Genomic DNA, 8,807 nt, shown 5'->3' with positions numbered 1-8,807 from the left:
TATAAGTGAAATTCAATCATCTTTCTTGAAACTCTTGAACCCCAAGCTCTTCTCCTCTTCTCCAATTATTTCTCTCAAAAGATTCTAAATATTAATGAGAGAAAACCCACATTGGGTACTGATAAGGGACAATTATTTGTTCAAAAATGGTTTGGGTTAACTTTGGAAAAGGATGGAAAAAGACCCAAATGCCCCTCATTAAACTGTACTGTGGCTTTCTATGGGCCTTTCTATGAACTGTAGAAGTCCAATCGTAGAAGCTAAGCCCAAAATTTGGACATTTTGGTTTTGGGCTCTAGGGGTCTACCACCACTTTTCTACGGGTTGTAAACCCTTGAAAGGGTCATAAAAAGGCATTTGTAGACTCCACTGAATGACTTGATAATAAGGGAACATAAATAGTCCTACAGTCCATGGAAACTTTTACGCGCCATAGGACCAGTCGCAGAAGTTAGTGCATATTCTAGTAGTTACTGGAATGTGACATTGTGTTTCACAAAGAGATTCTACGGTTTGTAGGGTGTTATACGGATGTAACTCAACTCATAGAAAAGGGTCTTGGTACTCTTAAAATGGCTAAGTATGGAATGGTTCCATGAGCCTCTTATACGGCTTGTAAAATACCTTACGGGCCTTAGAGTGGGTTATGGACCTACTGCCGACTTACTTTTCTCAAGTTTTCTTTTGTTTCTTGGAATTTATCCAAGTTAGAATAATACGGGCTGTTACAATATCTTCCTATTGGGATCATTCTTCCTCGAATGATGACCAAGCTTAGAATTTTACTCAAGGCACGAATATAATGCAAGAACTCAAAGACTCAAATTCAAGAATAACTCACTTAATTACTCAAAACTCAAGAAGGTACTAACTTAGAGATAAGAATAGGAATGTTACCTTCAACATCGACAATAGGAGGAATGAATAGATGCGGGTACTTGGCCTTCGTATCCTCCTCGGCTTCCTATGTAGCATTCTCAACAAATTGATTTCTCTATAAGAATTTGACTTAAACGACCTCTTTAGTCCTCAATTTATGAACCTATCAAGAATTTGTACAGGGATCTCCTCATAAGACAAACTATCTTTCACTCTAATGTTTTATGTAGGAACATTGAGTGAAAGATCTCCCAAGCATTTCTTCGGCATGGAATTATGGAACACCGGATGAATGACATCTTACTATGATAAAAGCTCTAACTCATAGGCAACATTGCCAACTCTCTTTATAATCTACTAAGGACCAATGTATCTGGGACTCAACTTTACTTTCTTCCCAAATTTAATAACACCTTTCACGGGCAAAACTTTCAAATAAACCCAATCATTTACCTCAAACTCCAAGTCTATTCTCTAAAACATCAGTATAGGACTTTTGAAAACTTTGTGTAGTTTTCAACCTTTATTGAATGATTTTTACTTCTCCATAGCTTAATGAACCAAGTCTATCCATATCAACTTAGTTTCACCAACTTCGAATCAAATAATTGGCGATTTATATCTCCCTGCATAAAGAGCCTCATATGGAGACATTTGAATACTCAAATGGAAGATATTATTATAAGCAAACTCAGTAAGAGGAAAGTGGTCATCTCAATTACCTTTGATGTCAATAACACATTCTCTCAACATATTCTCAAGAGTCTGTATTGTATGCTCTTCCTGACCAACTGTCTGAGGATGGAAAGCGGTTCTAAGATTCACCTTTGAACCTAAACTTTTTTGAAATAACTTTCAAAACTGTGTAGTGAATTGGGTACCTCAATATGATATTATAGATGAGGGAAACCATGCAATCTAACTATCTCACTAATGCACAACCTTGCATAATCCTTGGTTGAATCCGTAATCGTAATAGGCAAAAAGTGGACTGATTTAGTCATCCTATCCACAATCTCCCAAATTGAATCATGCTGTCTACGAGACAGTGGTACGCCTATAATAAAGTATGTATTAACCAATTCCCACTTCCACTATGGAAACTCTATATTTTGAGCTACACCACAAGGACTATAATGCTCAAGTTTGACATGTTGGCCATTCGGGCACTTGGACACAAAATATTCTATGTCTCTCTTCATACCATTCCACTAATAGAATTCTCTTAAGTCATGGTATATATTTGTAGAGCCCAGATGAATTGAATATCTACAGCTATGGGTTTCTTCCTTAATTCTATCTATCAACACTCGAAACATAGAATCTGTCTTGATATCTCAATACTCCCTCACCTCTTTTTGCAAAAGCCATCACTTTTCATTTATGAACATCTTCTTTCAGTTAGAGTAAATTTGGGTCTTGGTCTTTATTTTCCTTCACTTCAACAAGTAATGAAGACGTAGGCTCATTCTGGATAATAACATCTTCCTCATCAGAGTCCATAAGATGAACTCCCAGAATGTAACATTCCTCAAAATGCTCATAAGTGCCTTAAGAATGCCTTGAGATTACGTCAATTGCGCAACACATTATCCGTATTCTTTTTGTGAAATTCGAGTTTGGAATATCGATCAGTGAGTTAAATTCTATGGGAAAATAGTCTCGGTGGATGTTAAGGACCCGTATATCAAAAGATAATTTTTTTTAAAGAAATTGCGCAAAATAGTGAGGTGCATGGAAGCTCCGCGTCGCCCACTTGTTTCCATTAAGTTTAACTTTTTTCTGAGTCAAAATCTGGCCAAAAATTTCATTCGCTAAAAATTGGTCTAGCAGGGATAAGCTCTGCGTCGCGGACCTGGCATGGTTTTTCTTCCGAATTTAGTTATTATTTAGGTGCACTTTAGACTTTTTCCTAGTTGTTAGTTGATAAACCTAGACATTTTTAGGGCCTAATTCTACTCTATAAACTATCCAAAGTCTTTAATTCTATTCATTCTTCTACAAATTCACCTATTCAAATATTTCTCTCTCTACAAAGGCTCTCAAGGACTCCACTGAAGACATCTAAGAAATACACTCAAGCTATCCATCAAGACTCTCAATTTTTTCAAAAATTCTTGGTCTTCTCACTCAAGATATAGGGGTAATTGATCCTAGGGTACTTTCACCCATAGAGCCCAAATAATTTCTTATTTTTCAATCAATTAAAGTATCTATTTTTATGGTTTTATGATATCTATTTCAATTTTAATAATTATGATTCTAATTACGATTATGTATCTATTTTAATATAAATTTATGATTATTGCATTGAATTGAAGAGTTTTTCCATAAATTCTCCTACGTTGATCTCTAGAGTTCATGTTATGAATTATGAGTATTTTCAATTATACTTCCAAATGACATTAGCTTTATGAATTATGTATGGGCTGATAGTAAGTATAAAATCATGCATATTTTCAAGTCAATTTCATGATTTTCAAGTTAATTGATCATATATTCATGTTTTACCCTAATTTCGAAGTATGACTTATAATTATGTATGTATGTTATGTAATGTGGAAGGCAAATACTCACATTGCAGTTGTGTTATAAAAATGAGCTACTTTATAATTTCAAACCTATGATCATAACTATGATATATGTTCATTACGATTTCTATGCTATGTATGTATTCCTTGGGATTTGACATAGCAACGAGTGGACTTGAGGTGGGGGCCTTACCAAAATCCCTAGTATCAATCTCATGTATCTTAAAGTATGTTCCATCATACGATTTCCCTTTTTCCATTAATACTGGATCCACATATAGCGTATGTACATTACCCTCCAAGTGGGGTAGAGTCTACCTTGGCAAGTAGATTTCCCTTTTTCCGGTGTAGGGGTAACATCGGAATTTCATATTATAACTCGCATGATATTATTGTCGGTTATGGTTCCTATCCCACGCATATATGATCTCTTATGTATTTTCATGATCTCAAGTATGCTTTTCAAATACTTTGGTCATTATAATTTTCTTATGTTTTACTTATCTCATCTTATCATGCAGTTTACTTGACCAATGCATTTCATTATTTACGTTGCATGTCATGCCCGTATACTTAGTACATTCAAACATAGTAATGCATATTATTGCCTATATTATCTCATAATGTAGGGGTTGAGGTTGAGGATCATATTCATCCACGTGGCTAGTTGAGCTTTCCTATCTGGCAAAGTTGTGGTAAGTCCTCATTTATCGCGGACTAGTTATTGAGTTGGTTATTATTTCCAAAGAATTTTGTTATGTTTCATATTGAAGGTGAGCTAGGTACATGTCTTATCCCCCACTCTTGTTCAAGAATAAAGGCGTCTAGTCTGACAAAATTTTGAATCTATGTTGTCATGTGACATTCTTCGTTTACTATTTATGGTTTAGAATCTCTTATGATATTTCTGCTTTTACTTTACCTTATGTATGCTTATGATATGAACAAGAGTCTTTGTTGGAGCCCTTCAGAGTTTCGATCACCTTGTTACGACTAGACCCTAGGTCGGATTGTAACATAAACTTGCAAGTTTTTGCACTTCTTTGGAAAACTCTTTCTTCTCCTCATCAATATAAGCGGTGCTCCTCATAGATAACCAAGTAGGAGAATTATCAACAACAGTAGCTTTTCCTGAATGGTAGAGAATACTTGTGTCATAATCCTTGAGCAATATGTCGCATCAAGTAGAGTCTTATTTATGGTTGTGAAGAGTGCCACATCTATGAATAGGATTCTATGAGATATTTTGGGAATTCTCACTTCTTTCATGATCTATGTCGTGCAGTAGAGTGTAATCTAAGAATTCCATTCCCTAACGATTATTCTCTATGATTTTTAGAAAAATTTCTCTAAGACGACCACCATTGCCATGGGGAAACAATGCTAATGAGGCCCAAGCTCCCCCGGATCCTCAAGACAATTGTCCTCTACTAGATCAAGTGACTAATGCAGAGTTTCAAACCACTATTACTATGCTAGCCTAAGTTGTGACCAACCAAGGGGTTGCGTCTCCTCCTAATGTTCCTACTCTGGCTTTAAGATTGAGGGAATTTGCACAGATGAATCCTTTAGAGTTTTGTGGCTCAAAAGTTGATGATGGTCCTCAAAAATTCATAGATGAGGTCTACAAGATAGTGAGTATCATAGGGATGACTTCGTAAGAGAAATAAGAGTTGGAATCTTACCAACTTAAGAGGGTTGCTAAAGTTTGGTACACTCAATAGAAGTTAGAGAGGGTGGATGAAGGTCATATTGTATTGGAAGCTTTTAAAAATGCTTTCCTTGATCACTTTTCCCTCTTGAGCTAAAGGAGGCTAAAGTGTTGGAGTTCATAAATCTTTAACCTAGCAATATGGGTATAAGGGACTATTCCCTCAAGTTTACTAAGCTATCCAAGTATGATCCTTCATTGGTTGACGATCTACGTGCCCGAATAAGTTAATTTATATCATGGGTGTTTGACTTGGTTGCTAAGGAATGTGAAAATGCTATGCATGTTAAGGAGATGGACATATCTTTGCTCTTGACTTTTGCCGAGCAAATTGAAGGAGAAAAGCTCAAGCGATAAGGATGAAGGATTCTAAGAATGCCCGATATAAAGGTGGATTCTCCAAGGCTAGGGATGGTAGTAGTAATGGTTTCTCTCAACAAGGTCAAGGTTCATCAAAGAAGTTTACTAAGGATAGAGTGCCATACCCTAAAGCTCAAAGAGGAGGAGGTGTGAATGTTAATAGCCCTTATTTTCCTAAATGTGCAAGGTGTGGAAGGAGTCATGGAAGCAAATGCTTGATGGGAACGGGTGCTTGTTTTGGATATGGAAAGATGGTCCATAAATAGTCTGACTATACTTATTTTGCTAAGAAAGGTGGAGAAGGTCATCCTCAAGGAGGCAAAGTGTAAAACCGCACCCAAGCTCAACCTAAGGGTGGTCAATGCAACAACCTATTCTATGCTCTTCATGTTAGGCAAGATGTGGATGAGACTCCCAATGTGGTCACGGGTATGTTACAGGTCTTTAACTTTGATGTTTATGCATTGCTTGATTCTAGTTCCAATTTGTCTTTTGTTACTCCTTACCTTGCTATGAGATTTAATGTGTTCCCCGAAGTGTTAGTAGAACCTTTTTGGTTTATACTCCTATTAGTGATTCAGTATTAGCCAAGAGAGCTTATAGAAATTATCCCATGTCGGTCTTACATAAAGGTATTTCATGTGATCTTGTTGAACTTGACATGACCGATTTTGACATCATTCTTGGGATGGAATGGTTACATGCCACTTATGGATCTATATGTTGTAGGACCCGTGTAGTTAAGTTTCACTTTCCTAATGATCCTATTCTTGAATGGATGGGTAATGATTCGGTGGTTAAGGGTCGATTCATCTGATGTCTTAAGGATCAGAAAATGATTCCAAAGGGTGTATTTATCATATTGTGAGAGTTAGGGGTGTTGATTCTGAAACTCCTACTCTTCATTCGGTCCTTATAGTTAATGAGTTTTCCGATGTGGTTTCTGATGATTTTCCTGATATTTCTCCTGAAAGGAAAATAGACTTTGGCATAGATCTCCTTTCCGATACCCAACCTATTTCTATTCCTCCTTACCATATGGATCCGACAAAACTTAAAGAGTTGAAAGAGCAATTGAAGGATTTGTTGGATAAAGGTTTCAAAAGGCCAAGTATTTCACCATAGGGTGCTTCCGTATTGTTTTTTAGGAATAAAGATGGGTCACTCTGAATGTGTATAGACTACTGACAATTGAACAGGGTTACCATAAATAATAAATAACTAATTTCGAGGATAGATGACTTGTTTGATCAATTACAAGAAGCAAATTACTTTTCTAAGATTGATCTCGATTCTGGTTATCATCAATTGAGGGTAAAGGAGTGTGATATTGTCAAAATGGCATTTCAGACAAGGTATGGTTATTTTGAATTTATAGTAATTTTGTTTGGTTTGACAAATGCTATCTCTATTTTTATGGATTTGATGAATCATATTTTTAAGCCATACTTGGACATGTTTGTTGTGGTGTTCATTGATGACATCCTAATTTATTCTTGAAATGAAGAAGATCATGTGGGTCACTTGAGGATTGTGTTGCAAACATTGAGAGAGAAGCAATTATTTTCCAAATTTAGTAAGTGCGTCAAGGTCCTTCTGTATTGAAGAAGAAAGACACTACCTGGTTTATGAACTTCTCGCATTCTGTCACTACGAGGCAAGGGAGCCCATGTGGTGTTCGATGATGGGATTAAGGTAGATCAAAAAATAAATGGAGGCGGTGAAGAATTGGCCAAGACCATTATCCCCTCAGATATTAGAATCTTTTTGGGCCTAGACGGATACTATAGAAGGTTTGTTAAAGAGTTTTCTTCCATCTCTTCATCTTTAACTAAGTTGACCCAAAAGAAGGTGAAATTTCAATGGTCGGATGAGTGTGAGAAAAGTTTCCAAACAATGAAGGATCGTCTTATTTTGGCTCCTATTTTGAAATTTCCCAAAAGTCCGGATGGGTTTGTTGTTTATTGTAAGGCCTCACGTGTTGATTTGAGTTGTGTTTTGATGTAACATGGTAAAGTTATAGCCTATGCTTCTTAGCAACTTAAAGTGCATGAGAGGAACTATCCAACCCATGATCTTGAACTTGCGGTGGTTGTGTTTGCTTTGAAAATTTGGCGCCGTTATCCTTATGGGGTGCATGTTGATATGTTAACCAACCACAAAAGCTTGCAATATGTGTTTAGCGAAAGGGATTTGAACCTTAGGCAAAAGAGGTGGCTTGAACTCCTAAAAGACTATGACATGAGTGTATTGTACAATCCGGGTAAGGCAAATGTTGTAGCTTATGCTCTTAGTCTATTGTCTATAACACCCTTAAAAACGTTGTATGCGATGTTCTAATTCTCGATGAAAATGATACAGCTTCTGTATTTTAGGCATAACTTTTCATAGGATGGTCCAAATTATGTGGTTCAAATTTTTGAATAGCCTCAACAACATTACCCACAACTTTTGTGAGACTATATTTTAAGTTTTAGAGGTTAAATAGGTCAAATAAATAAATTATTGCAAGACATGGTGCTGTGACGAAATAGAGTATTTGTAGAAGAAAAATCATATCTCACTGCAGAGTGATTTAAATTGGTTGATTCTAGAATGACATGAAAGTATACTTCTATAGAAACAATTCATATAAGACACCAAATCCTAATGAGGAAGTTATCTTGTTCAAAAGCAGCTCTGAAAAAGGGTATTCCGTTAAAAGAAGGTTCATCTCACTAACCATGAAAAGATCTAGATCCATTTGACATCACCCATGACATCAATAGTCCTCCATTTGACATCAACAATGACATCACAATCTTTCATTAAATTTTAATTTTTTTATAATTATTTTAATTATTGTTAGGTCTCTTCTTCACACCTATAAATACCCACCTTATTTCAGTATTTTATTCATCAAGCTTCCTCAAGCAACTCTTATCTCTATACACTCCTTTGCTCATTCTCAAAATATACTTTTAGTTCTTAGTAGTGTATAAATACTATTTCGGTGATTCATATACTCAGGGTAGTACACAAAATACTCCAACGAGGAGAAAAGGCTAGGATTCAAGAGTGTTTATTAAGTCCTTCGATTCTAAGTAACGCTTTGGATTCCACGTGTGTAAGACTTCAATGAGAGTATTTCTTCCACTCTCATTCCTAAAGTGTTTTGATTATATAATAAATTAAGTTTATTTTATTTAAGCTTTACTCTAAGTTATGTGGGTGTTTATCCATTGATTCTTCCACCCATGTAGTCCAAAACACTTTCAACTAAATTTCTTGATTTCAAGTAATATTTTCTTATGGGTAATTCTTATTTTTTACTTAATAGCATGAAT

Source organism: Solanum dulcamara, chromosome 12 (genome assembly GCF_947179165.1).
Source record: "Solanum dulcamara chromosome 12, daSolDulc1.2, whole genome shotgun sequence".
NCBI classification, from domain to species: domain Eukaryota; kingdom Viridiplantae; phylum Streptophyta; class Magnoliopsida; order Solanales; family Solanaceae; genus Solanum; species Solanum dulcamara.
This window is presented reverse-complemented; position numbering follows the sequence as displayed.